Here is an 18,898-nt window from a genome sequence, read left to right as displayed (position 1 = left end):
CAGCAGCTACCCAACTATACATACAAAAATCTAGCAAGTTGAAAATCGACTCGGTCTCGACTTACGTCCCAGTAGCTACCCACGATCGGTCCCATTAGGGAAAGACAGGACCATTCACTCCACCGCTCCGGAACTACTCTGCCAAGACTGGGAGAGGAAATATGGCGCATGGAAGGGCTAGGCTCTGTGGATTGACTCCTGTTAGGGAATAAAATGCCACCACAGTATGAAATATAACCAGTACAGTATTTAAATTGAACATTTTCTAAAATATTTTAAAACTAAGAAGAAGTAAGCAATTTACCCCGAGTGAGAGGACATTATGCTCTGATAATGTCCTGTGTTAGGGGGTGATCGGACGAGGCGAAGCCGAGTCCGATAACCCCCTAACACAGGACATTATCAGAGCATAATGTCCGACCCCGAGTGGTAAATAGCTTTTCTACCACTTTTTCCCATATACATGAAAGAAAACACATAGTTGTAACTTGCAAGGATCTTAAGTTACAATCATTATTGCCTATAAAACTTCCGCCATAACAACAAATAGTGCCACAAACAACATCTTCTACTCACCACCAGATGGCGCCAACTCCATGCTGAGACAGATGTCTAGCTTACGCGACCGAGTATTTCCCGGTGAATCTGTGCGCAAAGGTGGGGGCCGATGGGCAAGGAGGGTTGCGAGCTTATGAGAAACAACTAAAATAAGACCTTAAAACCTGGCGAAAACAGTTGCGTGCATTAGCGCAAATGGAAAACATTCAATTAACTTCTGAAAAGCCTACACGGCCTTTAAACAGCGTGCATACGGTGCATTAGATGAGGATAAATGAAATCATTAAATGGAAATCATTAAATTAACTTCTGAAAAGGCTTCTTCTAAGCCTACACTATATAGCCTACTAAAAACGAGTGAATCTTGCCACACGTGAATAATTGTGGTTCAGTGGTTGTAAACAATAACACAGACAATATAAAATCCTTAGTCTAGTTGTGGGAAGAAAAGGATATCATCATCATCATGGCCCCAAATAACTTTTAAATATCTTGCAATTGGAGACGAGTCTCTTACTAAATCGGCAAGAGTGCCTCTCATTTTCAATACATAAAGGCTAAGCTATAGAACCTCTCCATCATCAGCAATAGTCAGTGGTGGTGCGTGTCCCCCAGACCCCCACACTCCCAAGCCCCCACCTTTGCGCACAGATTCACCGGGAAATACTCGGTCGCCTAGCTTACAGCTAAGCTAACGTCAGTTAAAAGCACCGTTCCGGCCGTAAATAGAGGCTGTTCGCTTCCAGAAAGGCATAGGTTCAGAGAAAAGGGGCTTTAAAGTTGGCGGATTGCATTGGATCCAAATAAATCGGCAACGATAGTACGCACGTTAGTAAACAAAGGACCGCTGCGACCGTCATTTGTTGGTGGGGGGAAAGGTGTTCCGACCATAGGGTTCCGACTCCCTCCTGAAGTCCCCGGATGCGTTCATCGCGTATTGATCTCGGAAATGTGCCTCATTTGCATGTACATCCGGGCATTTCACACATTCCGGCTATTGTGGCCTCATTTACTACTGTTTTAAGCCAATCACAATCCAGTATTTGAACACGTGACTAGAAAAAGTGGTAGAAATACATTTAAACTTTGCTTTAAATGCAATAAGACTAATTAAACTCATAATACTTTTTTGTAATTGATAACATCAATCAATTGTGTGACATCATCCGGATTATGCACGATTATTAGCACGAAAGCACACAACCACAATATGCAACATGACATGTCAGATTCTCTCTCTCTCGCACGCACGCACGCACGCACGCACACACGCACACACGCACACACACGCACACACGCACACACACACACACACGCGCACACACACACACACACACACACACACACACCTGTGTGACCCTCGGGTGTCATGTCATTCTCAGTATGTAATATCCATCTGTCATTCACCCGCACTCATCACTCTGTGATTTTCATAACGTAAAGTGTTCCTCGCGTGAATCTACAGTAAATGATGTCAACGCAATGACCTACTAATCTCCTCAAAGATCTCCTTCTCGCATACAGTATGGAACACGCACAAAAACCACAACACACAAGATGTTAGAGATATGTCTTAGATCAGCCAACACAGGGATGCTGACCGAACCCTCGCTAAAAACTCCAGGGCAAAAATCCACTCGTCCGAGACAGTTTGCCCTCTTGGCTCCCAAGTTGTGGAATAAACTCCCTGTCGCACTTAGAACAACGGACTCACTCGCTAGCTTTCGCCGTGGACTGAAGACTCACCTTTTCAGACTCCACCTAAACCCTTAGCACTACAGTTAAATCAATGACCATACATGAAGCTAGTTAGCATTTGTCTTTTTAGGTTTCTTTAGAACTTTGATTATATTGTGTTTTCTCTAGATAGATATCCATTTACATTGTTATATTGCTGTTAATGTACTGACCTATTATTTTGTTTATTATTATGATGTTGTATCTGCTTATTGTAAGTCGCTTTGGATTAAAAGCGTCTGCTAAATGCCTAAACTGTAAACTGTAATGTTGTGTGGTTCCGGGTTCCTCTTGCCGTCCCCCCAGGCCTGGAGGGGATGAGACGTCTTATCACCCCTGCTTTTAGTGTCAATCATGAACGTGTCAGAGTCCGCAACGATATGTGGGCTTTTAGCACTCGCAAGAGCGTCAAAAACAACCATTTTAGGTGGCAAAGCTATTATCACACGCCGCGTACTCTGGATGGAGTGGGGGCAGGCACAAGCACACACAGACATCAAAGGGGGCTTGAGCCCCTGCCCTTTTGTCCGTCCGTAAAAAGTGCCCTCTCCAGACCATGAATGCAGCTTTTACTAGGGTGAAAGACATGCAAATGCCCCTCTTTCCATGCCATACCTGAAGGAAGCATTCAAGAGAATTGCCTTGTCAAAGCTCTCCTGAACTTGAATGCGGCATCTTATGTTGAAAGAATTGCCCCCTCTGTGTAGAAATCCATGCCGCTACGCCACATCTCCAGTATCGACTTGATTATGCTTAGTTCAGTGTGGTATCAAGTACCGAAAATAGCCGACCTCCAAGCTCACAACGCGTCGCAGCGCGACGCGTTGTGAGCTTGGAGGTCTGCTATTTTCAAACACCCTTTTAGAAATTTCAGCCCCTGCCTCTCTAACATTCTCTGCACGTCCCTGAGTGGGGGTGAGGTGTTCTGGCTGACAACAACTATAGGTACTATCACCAAACCTCATTTTTCCGTACGGCGGAGAGCACACGACACGCTGCGGGCGGGACACGTTGTGTGCTTGTAAATTGGATATTTTCGGCAAGCATTCTCTAGACGGCAAACTTGTATACTCTTATAACATATATCTGTTTCTTGAATTGTTATTATTATGAAATGGGTATTTTTTATTTTTTATCAAGTCCTTTATCTCCATATACATTCTTGTTTTTTCTCTTGTTTTTTCTCTTTTCTTTCTTTCTTTTTTCTTTTTTTTTCTTCTTTATGATGAAAAAAAAAATATGAACACTCTTATAACTAATCAATGTATTAATTCATGTATACGTACCGGTAGGATAGGCATTCACAAGCTTTCAGCTTCTGCCTATTCCTTTTGATCAACTGTAACAATGATTTATATGAATGTATGACCTGTATAAAAAGTATGAGATGATCAAATAAACTAAACTAAACTAAACTAAACTAAACAGAGAGTGTTTTATACATTGCTCTCTTAAACCGTATATTCGTACTTAACCGGAGTCCCCCAGCGTTCCGTACGAACACCCCCCTGTTTTTGCTGTACTCTAACTAGCCGATGTGTTGCAAGTAACCATTGCTATACGTGTAGTTTGTTTGTTCACTAACACGGGGTCTCCAGGGTCTCTCCATCTCTTTAGTAAACTGAAAATACATTTTCAGTTCAGGTTAACCATTTCTTGCAATGAGGAGAGAGAACGTAAAGTAAATAAGTACATCTCGGATCCAAATATTCTACTTTTACTTCACTATATGTATTTGAAAACTTTAGTTGCTAATTTGTTTTCAGATATAAAATTATAATATTATAAAACACACACAATGAACTTTAGCCCTATTTTATACCTTGGCAATTTGAAAATAGACGACCTACAAGCAGTGAGCTTGTAGATCTGCTATTTTCAAACATTTCGTACTTTTACTTGATGCCAATACTTTAGTACTTTTACTCCAGACTTTTACTTGTAAGGGCACGGTCACACCAAAGTATGGTTACCAGCGGATTCTGCCAATTAGATCTTTTTGGAGAAATCCGCAAATGACAGATTCTTTCCAAAAATCCGCTCCATTGCCATTGAAATGCATTATCAGAATCCACTTATCAGCTGGCAACCTTACTTTGGTGTGACCGTGCCCTAAGGGTGCCCTCACACCAAAATACCTATGAGAGTGGAATCCGCGTTCCGCCAATGCATTTCAATGATAAGGGAGCGTTTTTTGCAGAAATTCTCATTGAAATGCATTGGCGGAACGTGGATTCCACTCTCATAGTTATTTTGGTGTGAGGGCACCCTAACAGAGTATTTCTACACAGCAATATTGATACTACTTATACTTGAGTAAAAAAATGGAGGCCTACTTTTTCCACCACTGCTCAATAGCAATGATTTCTATTGGAATATAGAGTGATTTTAAGGCTTATCTTAACAAAAGCAAACATCACGTACACCCTTAAAGCATGACCACAGAGGGTTATACGCTTGATAGGCTGGGATCTGCATCAGTAGACCATGATCTAAGTACGACCTGCTACAAAACCACCAAACATTTGGTAATTCGCTCAGTTAAAAGCAGCCTGGTCCCTGCTCGGCCCGATGCATTCTGCTCTAATTGTACATCCAGGAAGCCAGCCATTATGCTCTGTGACAAATTACGGGGGCCCGATGGTGGATATGGTACCGTACGTGACTCCGGCGTCTCTGCTGGACTTCCTCTGCGAAAGCCTCACAGGAGCTGACGAGGGTCTCAGATGGGGACTGGATCACAGCCCAGTCCCACAGCATACGTACAGGACACCATCCTCACGTTGGATGTGAATCCTCACGTTGGATCTGAATCCTGGACAGTATAGGGAGACTGGAGTTAAGTTAAAACAACTTCCCGATTGTAACTTTAACCAATACCCGAGGCCGATTCTACAAATGTATTTTACACCCTCACCGTTTTCAGAAACACGTATGAGTATTGGTCTGTTATCACCGTTGTCATTCCTTAGCTAAGGCTCAGTAGTCCGTCTACTGGCTACCAGGAGACTGGTAGACCGGTTATCACCCTTAGTCTTGACATTGCAATGCGCATGCGCCAACCAGCCTATGAGTAGATGTTTGGTCTGTTAAGAAAATAGTTGAATTGTGGATATTGCTGGTTATGTTTTTCTATTTTGTTTAACGCCAAATGATCAAATAAGAACCTAAATAATACTGTATGTTATTTCTGATCCTAGCCTTCCTGTTCAATTCAGTACAACTTACGACTTTTCACAATATGCACTAAAGTGAGGACTTTTTTGTGTTTAAGTTCCAGAAGATATCATTTAGGTTATGTGGATCTAAAATGTCCTTGGCGGGTCGCAGGCAAAGAACAACATTCGGCGTCCAACAACCGTTAAAATCAACCTTTCAAGAAGCTGGCAGGGTTCAACGCGGAGGCCCCGCGTGTTTGGTCGGTGCGTTTATTACATGGACACGGTCACTGCCAAGGGAGGAGAGAGAGAGAGAGAGAGAGAGAGAGAGAGAGAGAGAGAGAGAGAGAGAGAGAGAGGCTTCATCAGGGACGTGCTGGCCATTGGGAAAAGCGGGACAACTCCCGAAAGGCCGGTTCATTCCTGGCAGGTCCAGGCCGGCCATTAGGAAGAAAATAAAAATAAAATGTCGGCCTTTGTTCAATTTTTGGGGCTGGGCGGGCAACAAAGTAAATCGTCATTGTCGATTTGTCGGGCAGAAACCTCGTTTCTCCAAGTTTCAAATTTGTAATTTTTTTTCGCAAAGCAAAGCCCTGCTTCATCATACAAGGCCGTCGCACAAAAGTAGTGAAAACAGCAGATCTACAAGCACACAACGCCTCGCGGAGCAAGGCGTTGTGTGCTTGTAGATTGGCTGTTTTCACTAGTTTAAATCATTTTTAAAATGATAAATACAAAACAAACGGTTTTGGACGTACAAGGTTTCCACCCGACAACGACGAAATATAACTCCTGTAATTGGCCCACTGGCTTGTCATTTGTCATGATCTGAAATAGCAAATCTTTGAGTAGCAAAGAGAGAGATCTCTCTCTATAGCGCGCAATGAGGGCCTCTCCAACTCTTTTTCCCGGGCTGAATCAGGGGCCCAGCACGTCCCTGGGCTTCACTGATGGATCACTGGAGGATCGGAGGACTGAGGAGAGAGCGCTGCCTGTGGCTGTTTGAACAAGATCCCAGAGGAGGGGAGGAACTCTGGTCTGTGGCCAGCTGGACAGAAGGAGAGGAATGGATCCAGAGCTTCACGGAGGATGACTGTCCTTCAAGTGGGATCCCAAATGCCGGGTAGAAGAATTATGCAAGGAATGCCATTTAATACACATGCACGCACGCACGCACGCACGCACGCATGCACGCACACACACACACGCACACACAGTCACAAACACACAGTGTTCCTGCTCGTGATTTGAAGATGGTCCGTATTTTCGGAAACAGTTCCAGTGAAGTCAGGCTGAGTGCGATCAGAAACAAGCTCACTGTGAAGCAACAGCAATGAATGAATATCCATTTTATTACTTTTTCCGGGACAAAGGGAACACTGAGTCACGCACACAAACACGCGCGCACGCACGCACGCACGCACGCACATGCACACGCACACGCACACACACACACACACACACACACACACACACACACACACACACACACACACACACACACACACACACACACAATACCATGTCCCCTGGTTGTTTCCCTCTACACCAGGGGTGGGCAACTTTGATGCTAGAGAGGGCCACTATATTTCCACCTTCACTCCAGAGGGCCACATTGCATATTGCTACGTCCTACTTTGTCATATCTCATACAAAAGAAGCAAACATAGCAGATATACAAGCTCAAAACGCATCGCAGTAGATCGGCTATTTTTGCTTCTTTTGAATTGGAATCCTGAAATGTAACATTTTGATTTAATTTCAAACGCATTTAGTTAGATACTCATGTTAACTTTATGAACTTAAATACAAATACATTGGACATACAAAACAAATACTACTATAGTCATTAAGCTACTAATGACGGAATTAAAGCAGGTCATGTTAGGAATTGTAACAGCTGAAATCAATAATATATCAGTATTCCGGTATTAACCTGAGGGCCGCATTACGCGAATGTGGGGGCCGCATGTGGCCCCCGGGCCGCCAGTTGCCCATGTACAGTATGCTCTACTACACCAATTCTCTTAGCCACCGAACTTTCCATCCAGAATAGGGATGCTATATGTGGTCCTGATGCCAGTCACCTCCCTGAGACTACTGTACAGCGGTTACACATCTCCATTCAGAAACATTGCCATTTATAAGATTTACTTCCATTATTCTAAATGGAGGTGTCACCTAAACCTAGGTTACACATCTCCATTCAGAAACATTCACATCTCCACTCAGAAACATTATTTCTCCAATATTCTAAATCAGGGCTAATCAGCTTAAGATGGCTCAGGGGCCACTCAGCAAAATATCAAAAGTCCAAGGGCTGCAAGCTATAAATGACAGTCCTATTTTGGACTTTTATATAATGATTTTGAAACACACTACATGAGTAGTCTAAAAAATAAGGGGAAACACAGAAACAGACACATCTATAAGGCCAAACTTCATTGAACAAAATTATTGTCATGGAATGATTAATGATGAAAAGTTACAAAACAAGTCTTTAGACGCTTTAGACGCTGAATGCTAGCCTAGTGAAATGCTAACCTGCCGCCGATTCTGGTGAATGCTAACCTGGTGAAATGCTATCCTGCCGACGCTGGTGAATGCTAAACTGGTGAATGCTCAGACTCTGTTTCTAAGTGGGGGTGTTTCTTTTTCTGAATGGGGGTGTTTCTAAGAGGTGATGTTTCTAAGTGGAGAACTGCCCCCACCTGGACAGCAGTAGTGGAAAAAATACTCAGATGTTTTACTTAAGTAAAAGTATCAATACTGCAATATAGAAATACTCTGGAAGTAACAGTCTGGAATTCAACAAGCTCACAATGCGTCGCGATGTGACGCGTTGTGAGCTTGTAGATCGATTACTTTCAAATAGCCTAGGTATAAAATAAGGCTAAAGTGGTTTAATATATGTTTTTATAATATAATCCTTTATATCTGCAAAGTAACTAGTAACTAAAGTTTTCAAATAATTGTAGTGGAGTAAAAGTACAATATTTGGATCCGAGATGTAGTGGAGTAGAAGTAAAAGTACTGAATACTCAAGTAAAGTACAAATAACTCAAAATTGTACTGAAGTACATCACTTAAGTAAATGTAGCCTACTTAGTTACTTTACACCACTGCTGTACAGACATCAGCTCGCTCTCTCTCAACTTTGTTGTCGATAGAAAAGCAGTGGTTTTATGCTGTTCTACCCAGCTTGCTGCCCCCACCTCCCCCCTTTCATCCAATACATTGCTCTCATTTTTGGCCTTCCAGAGAGAGAGAGAGAGAGAGAGAGAGAGAGAGAGAGAGAGAGAGAGAGAGAGAGAGAGAGAGAGAGAGAAGTGAGAAGTAAACAAACAACAAACAAAGGGGTGGGGGGTGGGGCTGGGAGAGAAGGCCCCAGAACTTCTAGGCTACATGAAATAAACATGACTCATCAATGCCATCCGTCGTCCGTGTGGAACATTTTCTTTTTCACTTTTCTTTAAAACAAATAAAACACAAAATTAAAATTAAACAGGATTTCTACATATAACCCTTGAACACCATTTGCATTACAGCAGGGGTCTTCAACAGGGGGTCCGGGACGCCTAGAGCGTCCTCAGAGTTACTACAGGGGGTCCTTCAAATCTTTGTTTTATAGAAACCTTTTTTCTCCTTTTTTATATTAACCACTTGAACCCTAATGTCCATATTCTGAGAACTTTAGCCAAAAATAGACGATCTACAAGCTCACATCGCCTCGCGCCGCGAGGCGTTGTGAGCTTGTAGATCGGCTATTTTCGGCAAAGAGCTTTGGTGTAGAGGGGAAAAAGAGCACACTAAGTACAGAGTGAAAGGTCAAGTTTATTAAGTATTGACGGTTCAAGCGGTTAAATATCTGAAAGCACAAATTGACATGAATCCAAAATACACTGACGATTGTGATGTCAAACAATGAAACTATATGGAATCTGGGGGTCCCTGCTGCTTCATCTCTCTCTCAGCTAAGGGGGTCCTTGGCCTGAAAACGTTGAAGACCCCTGCATTACAGAATAGTGCTTTAAGTGGTTAAATATAGTCTATTAGTCAGAGAGGCTGTGTATGTGTGTGTGTGGGGGGGGGGGGGGGTCTCTAATGACCCCTAACAGGGTCGTCAGAGTAAAAAGCAGATCAGAGGGGATGTGGGGGCCCGTGGCCGCGACACGGGACTCATAAATCTAACGCACCCCCCCCCCCCTCCCCTCCCCTCCCCCGCGCTCCCCCTACAAGCGCTCTGAGAGGAAGCCATCGTTTTTTTGGGCTCTCGCCATCGGAATTAAAATGCAATCACAATCGTGGGCATTGTGCACACGCCGGCCCCAGAGGTCACACTTCACAGATGCAACGGGGGCAGTGGAAGGGCCCCGGGGTCGCCGGGGGTCATGTATTTTAAGGGCCCGAGGAGTCGCAGGGGGTTGTGGGAAACTGTCATACACATCACATATATTAAATTGTCTAACGCTCTGCCCAGGGGTCATCGGCATGTCCGTCCGTACACACGGACGAAATGTCCGTGGCAAAGACTCGTCCTTGCCGGTGGACAAATCTTAGATTTTTTTTTTTTTACATATCATCGTTGTCGGGTGGAAACCTTGTATGTCCAAGACCGTTCGTTTTGTATTTATCATTTTGTGTGATAACGCTGACGAAGACCTACAAGGTCGAAACGCCTCCGTTTATCCAGTGTCCAGTGAGGTAAATAAAACCTTTTAAAAGGAGATTCCTGAGTGCTGGCAAATTCTTCATTGTCTCATGTTCTTTTGAGCTGTGCACCAAAAATACTTTTTTGTGTTGCAGGCTTTCTGCTTTGTTCCAGGCATCTTTCTCTACTATTTATCATTTTAAAAATGAACTAAACTAGTGAAAATAGCAGATCTACAAGCACACAACGCCTCGCACCACAAGGCGTTGTGTGCTTGTAGATCGGCTGTCTTCGCTACTTTTGTGCGACGGCCGACGGCCTTGTATGATGGAGCAGGGCTTTACTTAAAAACATACAAATTTTAAACTTGGAGAGGTTTCTGCCCGACAGTGACGATATTAACAATAATAATGTTCTTATGAGACCCAATTGCTGAATGTCAAGTCTATAGGTTTTTTTCAGAATATGTATGACACTGATTGACTATGACATTATGGCACAACAACTTTTTAGACTTTTCAAGGAACCCCATAACTCTGAGAGTGTACCAATCAGGGCAGGAATTTCATGGAGGCCATGAAAGCCACGGCCGTCGTTGCCGCTTAGTTTGGCCTTGTGCCCCTCAACCAATGGCATGACTTGAGGCCACAGTGGCCTTAATGCCCCATCTGATTATACCACTTTCTCCTGTCTCTTTCTTGTCAATATATAGACAGTAGACACCAGTGTATCTTTCTTGTCTCGTAGACATCAGTGTCTTTTGTTGAGGTTCTGAAATCTTAACTCCCCCAAGTCCCCATCTTTAAACCAATCCAGTGACTTTGATTGGTGCAGGGCTGAGCATGGATCACATTGTGAATACCATCATTTATCTATACTAACCCTTAAATTCAACAAATTCAATTTGATGGACTTCCTGCCCTGGCATTTGGCCTTTGTGCCCTCAAAAAATGGACAACACCAAATGCCAAGTGGCCTTGCCCCTAAAATGACGAAATTCCAGGCCTGGTAGGGTCCATTTGGTTCCATTGGTACACTCTCAGAGTTACAGACCACTAAGGAACCCAGAAGGGCTTGAACGCTGTACTATACACTATACAGTGTATTACGGCTAGCTCTTTATGTGTTTTTGGTAATATTATTGTCTGCTCATTGTACAGTATGTCCGTGACAAAAATATAATTACCGGTATGACAAAATGTTCACTAGCCAGCATGGTGAGGATTCTGCCTAATATGGAAAAAACTGCTGGGAAAGCATTGCAATGTGATGGTTAACGGCCGCTTTGTTAATTAACTAGAAATTACAAATTGTATGTGTATGTTATACGCTAGTCTATGGCTTTGTGAGCTTGTAAATCGACATTTTCTTTTCACAGCGTTTGATCACAAGCTTGTGAGCTTGTAGATGTTCTATTTTTGGCTAAAGTTCCCCTCAGAGTAGGATGCAAGGGTTAACGTGTTCTAGGGTCTAAAACAAATATCCCATCACACAAAGATTTTGCGAGAGAGAACTCATACAGGATACAAGACAAACTAGACCTGGCACCGGTATGATGAGGCATCGACATCTCTGTCGTAATTCACATGGTCAGAATAACTTTGTTTTGATAAATACATTACATCAGGGACGTGCTGGCTCCCTGATTCAGCCCGGGAAAAAGAGTTGGAGAGGCCTGGAAACCTTGTATGTCCAAAACCGTTTGTTTTGTATTTATCATTTTAAAAATGATTTAAACTAGTGAAAACAGCCGATCTACAAGCACACAACGCCTCGCACCGCGAGGCGTTGTGTGCTTGTAGATCGGCTGTTTTCACTACTTTTGTGCAACAGCCTTATATAATGAAGCAGAGCTTTGCTTTGCGAAAAAATGTATACATTTGAAACTTGGAGATATGAGGTTTCTCCCCGACAGTGACGATTTACTTTGTTGGCCGCTCAGCCCCCAAAATGGAACGAAGGCCGACATTTTATTTTTAATGTTTTTTCCTAATGGCCAGCATGGACTGGCCGGGAATGAACCGGCCGTTCGGGAGTTGTCCCGCTTTTCCCAATGGCCAGCACGTCCCTGCATTACATTCAGGCAATCGTAACACATTCTTTAAGCACTTGGGTTAGTTATCACACTGAAAGGGTGATTGCCACTGTTGGGAGGTTGCAGTGATGGAGTCAGGGGCTTTCACATTATGAAGAGGCCTAAACGCCCAAAGGGCGCTTTGTTCCTGGCAGTTCAATAAGGGAAACGTATTTTAGTTTCCAAATAAGGAATGTATGTATGTATGCATCTCAAGGGACAGTTGGCAACCCTAGCTGACCAAACTACATGGAGACCGGAGCAACTGACTGATGAGAACTCCTGCCTGAGCTGGAAGTGACTGAGACACATTCCTACTTGACAAAACAAAAACAAAAGTCAAATCTTTTGACGACTGAAGCTCAGCTTCGGTTATTGTTCAGATTTTCAGCTGGCTCAGCGATACAGAGAGGACAGCTGCACTTTATGGTAGAATGGAGAGGAGGACAGTGAGAGTTAGGGGAGAGTGAGAGGGGGAGCAAGAGAGAGTGAGCAAGAGGGAGAAGGGCGGGCGCAGGTTCATTGTTTGGCCTCAGAGGGACACACGTGCCTCTCAATTGTTCAGAAGTACATTTTTTTAATCTGAGCCGTAAAGAAAGAAAGGGAAGAGAAGAGAAGAGAAGAGAAGAGAAGAGAAGAGAAGAGAAGAGAAGAGAGTGGGGTAGCACTTTATAATGAAGTACCTCAATAAAGGCTAATTAACAGCTAATAAGGCACATTAACAATTAATTAACTCTTATTCAAACATTATTAAACCGTAATTAACGAGTTAATTATAATGAATTAACAACTAATTACATTTTTATTATAACAGTATAAACAACAACAAGTCATTAATTAAGCCTTTATTAACACTTTATTAGGCAATTTAAAGCCACCTATTCTAAAGTGGGAACACATCGGGTACACCCGCCACTCTGACATGTCTCCTTTCCGACATGTCAGAGTGGCGGGTGTACCCGATGTGTTCCCACTTTAGAATAGGTGGCTTTAAATTGCCTAATAAAGTGTTAATAAAGGCTTAATTAATTGTTTATACTGTTATAATAAAGATTTTATTAAGGATTTGTTAGTGTTAATTGATCTCATAATAAGTGCATAGTAAAGGGTTTATAAATGCACTATTAGGACTTAATGTGCCTTATTAGCTGTTAATTCATTGTTAATAAGTGCCTTATTAGCTGTTAATTAGCCTTTATTGAGGTACTTCATTATAAAGTGCTACCGAGAGGGGCTCAAGAGAAGGAATGTAAAATTCAAGAGATATGGGGAAACGAAAGAAAGGTTTATTTCATTCAACTAAAAGGCTTGTTAGAGGGAGCTGTTCTGCCACCTAGTGGTGAGATATCACTGTGTGCACGCAGAAGCCAGGATAAAACCTCTATGGATAAAAGCAGTGGCGAAACTTTGTTCCATATTCCACATTGTCTTGTTTCAGAGCGCATGGCAAATATTAACTGTTGCCCCAAAGTCTTGTGTTGAAACTTTATATTCCATAATGCCCGACATGTTGTTTTCAGTCAGAATGTCTTTTCAGCCTGTGTCATAGAGCTTCCTGTCATACCAGTGGGCATTTCAAAACAAGAGTCATTGTATTGGATATTTGTAATGCAAATGGTAAATGATGCATTTATATAGCGCTTTTATCCAAGGCGCTTTACATCGATTGTGCATTACATTACCCATTCACACACGCATTCATACACCGGTGGCGGAGGAAACCATGCAAGGCACCAACCTGCTCACCGGGAGCAACTAGGGGTTCAGAGTCTTGCTCAAGGACCCTTCGACATTAACTCAGGGGGAGCCCGGATTCGAACTGGGAACCCTTCGGGAACCCTTCGTGCTCTAATAACGGTTTCTCTACCCCTGAGCTATGCCGCCCCTATGCCGTGATATGATCATTCAACACATGTTTTATTTTTAAATGGTAGCAGCCTACTAAAGGAAATAGAAGCAGCAGCACTGGACAGATCTGCGGCTCTGTCTGTAGGCTATACATTGTTATAAGATTTTTTGAACGCCATGGGCCCTAAGGCGCATGCGTCGGCTGCATAGCGCTAGTTTCGCCCCTGGATAAAAGCACCAGCCCTTGTGGGGGGTGTAAAGGTTGCCTGAGCGGCCAATCAAGGCTCCAAAGTCCAAGAATACCTTTAAGAATGTTTTATTTTTCCCAGATGACGAAGTATGCACAGTGGCAAGGCCTTGAACAAACAAAACACTAATGACGAATTAACAAAGAGACGAGATAATAACTAGAAAACAAATTAGGAAACAGCCCAAAACTTGAGACACTGTTGACAGGCAATAAACCCTATCATACAAGCTCCCTAGCAGCTCTCCTTGGGTGTTTCCATCTTGCTTCCCAAAACCCAAGTCTGAACCACTGTCCCTGCAGCCTCCGTCTTATACTAGGCAAGACTAAACCAAACAACAGTTATAATAATTGGTAACCCTTTAACTCACACTATAGCAAACTACGGCCCAGGAGTTGACTTACACAATTATATGGTTTCGCTAAACTGATTCCAATATATTAGATACATTTCAGGTTCCACAACATGAAGCTAGGGAACGTTACAACATAACCTAAGAGCTCTTGAACATAAAGACACCCCTCCTGCTCTAGCACTTGGTATCTTCCTCCACTCAAAGGGATCACCAGAGCACTGCAGGAGATAGGAGACAGGTGCCACCCAATCATAATTAATGATTAGCCCTATTCACGGCCCGCCCACTCAGCATCCCCCTGGTGCTGAAGTCACGTTTTGAAGGGGAAACCGAGAAACCCTTCTAAAAGCCCATAGAGTTAACACAGAAATCGCAAATTTAATGCAATTTCCGAATACTAAAGTTTAAAATACGGCTAGCGTGATCAAGAACACAAGATAGTAAAAGGCACAAAGCATTATAATTTACTTTACCGTTCGAAATAATGATTTGTTGGCTTTACTGTAAGTCCAGCTATTTCTGTTATAGTTTCCCCTTCTAAAATGACGTCAACACCAGGAAGTTGCTGAGAAATTTGCTGAGTGGGCGGGCCGTGAATTGGGCTAATTACCACCACCACAATGCATAACACTTAACACATTAAAGGTGATACACCATGCATTTAAAAAAGTATTTATGTCATATTGTTTATGTCCCAAAAAACGTTTTTCAAAAGGTTTGAGGCTAAATTACCACTCCTGAAGAGAGCCTCTGATTTTTGAATGGCTCTCAGAGCATTTTCAGCTGCAGTACCACCTTTGGCCTGAACTGCACCACCACCGGCCGTTTATGACGTCACAAACGGCAGCAAATCTGGACAGCCTGTTTTGAGAACCTGTGGGATGCTTTTAACCTCCACCTTCCCAAAACCAGAGAAAGACACAACGGTCTGAAATGGGACTTTGTGAGGATAGAAGGTGCTAGTGGGACCCCAAAAAAAGGTTTTAAAATAGGAAAAGTGAATTTTCATGGTGTATCACCTTTAAAATGTATTGGGAAATAAAAACAAGTAGCCTATATTAAGAACAATGTTCATGACCAACACTCCCCACTGAGCAATAGTCGTTTTTTACACGACTAGTTTTTTTTTAGCCTTAATTTCACCCGGCTAGATTCCGGTTATATTCACACCGAAAACATACTTTGCAATTTATTCCATGATTCGATAACAATTTATTAAAAAAAACAACAGTAAGGTGCTTAACTGATCTCCTAATATTGGACTAACATAATTATAATATCCGTTGATCATTATTAAGTATAGTTTAGATCTAGCCGAGATTTAGCCAACTAATTATAGTCGCCGTATCAACGTTTATATTTACACCGAATTTAGACAATTAGATTTAATCCATATTTCAATAAACATTTCTTTAAAAAAACAACTCCACGTTGCAGAACTGATCTCGAAATATTGGTGTAAAATGATTCCAATAGCCATCCGATCATTAAGCTATTTGTCTGGGTGTAGTCGTTCTATAGCCGGCTTTTCAACGCCTTTTTTTAAACCAATGTCAATATAAAGTCTTTAAAACAAAAATATACGATGAAATGAACTCCTCGTCTGTCAGTCAGACAGACAGTGCAGTGCCGCGTGATTATGGATCCAACTGGGAAAGATGGATGGAAACGGCAAAGAGCGCTCGTTTTCAGTTATTGTCCACGACATTGCAAGCGGCCGGCGGAGCGCCGCGCGAGTTACGAAGCCGTGGTGAATGCAATCGTTATATTTACGGCCTGGGCAAGCGCACGATAAACGCCATGATAATTGGGTTTTGGTGCACCTCGCGCGGTCCAAGTGACTACAACGGAGCGCTCCCTACGTCCGGTTCAGCCAATCACAAGCTTCAAAAATGAGTCCGGGGCGTACACACACACACACACACACACACGCACACACACACACACACGCACACACACACACACACACACACACACACACACACACACACACACACACACACACGCACACACACACACACACACACACACACACACACACACACGCTAACATTTAGTTTCCTCAACAATGTGCACTACACTAAAATGAACACAGGTGGGCAATGTCACCTTTTAATACGGCCAGAAAGTCTATACTATCATACCAGGATTGATGGCTGAGTGGATAGCGTCGCTGACTTGAGTGTCAGAGATTAGTGGATCGAATCCCACCGTCGCCCTACTTTTCACTACTTTCGACGGCCGCTAACGGCGAAATGTAGACTTTTTGTATTCGACTAATAGTGGTATATGTAGCAACCCGTGTAAATATAGCCGACTAAACAACTAGTCAAAAATATCAAATCTAGACCTTTACAACACTGATTTTCAACGCGTGGTGTAGAAGATAAAAACACGACTATTAGGCAACTAATACACCTCAAAATGCTTACTGGGTCCCCCAGTCATTTCCACGCCGGCCGGCTAGTTAGTCAAATGGAAACTGTAAGGCGTGTGTGCATTTCACTCAATTGGGGTGTAACGATATAGTAACTGAATCGAAAAATCGTTTTTAATTTGCAATGATCTACTATAATGTTTGCAAAAGCAAAATATCGTATCGTTTTGGCTTTGTATCGTATCTGTATCGTTTTCGGTATTGAATCGTTTTGCAGTGCAAATAATTGATTGTATGGAAACTAAGTATTTGTGCCTTGTATTGTATCTAGCAATTTTAAGAAGGAAAATGAAAAAGCAGGGTTTAATTACTTTTCCATTCCATATAGCTACTCTTGGTCTATCGATAAATGTGTGTAATCTCTGTGTTCGTGTCAAGGTGCGGGTTTGTCCATATGTTTAATGTCCATGTATTTGCTAGAGAATCACGGTGTTTACTTATTTATGACACTGTGTTGGTTTCTCGTAATGCAAATGCCTAGGCTACATCATGAACCAATTTAATATTGGATTTGAACTCGCTCTGGTCCAGAGCGTCAGAGGTGGACCACAGCTAGATTTGAACCATAACGATCTTCTGTATCTCTTAGTCTTAACCACATTTTGGGACCAACCTTCTGGTTACAATAATAACACACAAAACACACACATTTTCTTTTCTAGGATCTCCTTTTAGTAGACCTTGTACCAGTGAACTGTACCGTCATGAAACGGTACCTTTTCCTATGCGAACTTCTAATAAACCTTTTCCTATGCAAACTTCTAATAAAGTCTTCAATTAATCCTGCCAGGAACAGCCCAGCCCCTTGTCCCCGACCAGGTGAGTGATACATTCATGACCATAGTAGGCCTAGTGATGAAAAATGGTCTCAAGTAAAGTTTGGTACATGTATACAACTTGCTGTAAATGTACAGATGTGGACATTAGTATTCTACTACACCTCACTACCAACAGATGGCAGTGCAACACAGCCTATAGGGTGTGCCAATATGTAGTTCTAGCGTGGCCATTGCTTGGGTCAACACAGCCTTACACAGGTGTTCTGATTGGAGTAGACTCTGTAGAGCATTAGTTCTATGCCAATCAAACAATTGAAACACCTGCTGTGTTTGACCCAAAATATGGCCGCTGTAGGACTACAATTGCGTCACCGTTGGCACACACTACAGTGCAGCCATATAGGCTACTGAGTTCTGTAGCATGCTGGCCTGGGAGTGGGGAAGCCAAACAGAAACGGTCAACACCAACACAGTAGCCTGACTTAATCTCAGTAAAACTATGCCTAAACCTAACCCTAAAACCTAACCCTAAGGGTCGTTTCACACTCTAATAAGGAGCCTAACTAATTTTGGTTCGGGAGGGCTCCCCGACCCGAAATTATTTAGGTTCGGGGGTAGTTCATCCATACTTTCTTAACGGCTAGTGCCGAAGTCGCTTGTAAATATTGGACGTCCGTGGCATGACAACGTTTGTGGCCGATGAATGAGCGTTGCAGGGCGGATATATATCTGACTGGCCCTCGCGCTGCACGCTGAATGACTGGAGGTCCAGTAAGTAGCAGCTCCAGCAGGCAGCAGCACCAGTTACGGGGTCTCCAGCTGACAATGTATCCGCTCTGCGACGCTCAAGCATTGGAAGTCGGCGTGTCTACCTCCCAAACGACGCTGTTTCCTTTGCTTCACAGCCGAGCATATGAACTTGGAGCCGGGCTGAATGAATGAGAAGACACCGCTGAGTACCGAAATTAAGTTGGGAGGCCACAACATTTCGGCAGCACCGTGGAGCCGAGTTTAGTCGGGGGGGGGGGTCTCCATTCCGACAGTGACTTCTTA

The sequence above is a fragment of the Nannobrachium achirus genome, assembly GCF_963921795.1.
Source record: "Nannobrachium achirus genome assembly, chromosome: 22".
Classification (NCBI taxonomy): Eukaryota; Metazoa; Chordata; class Actinopteri; order Myctophiformes; family Myctophidae; genus Nannobrachium; species Nannobrachium achirus.
This window is presented reverse-complemented; position numbering follows the sequence as displayed.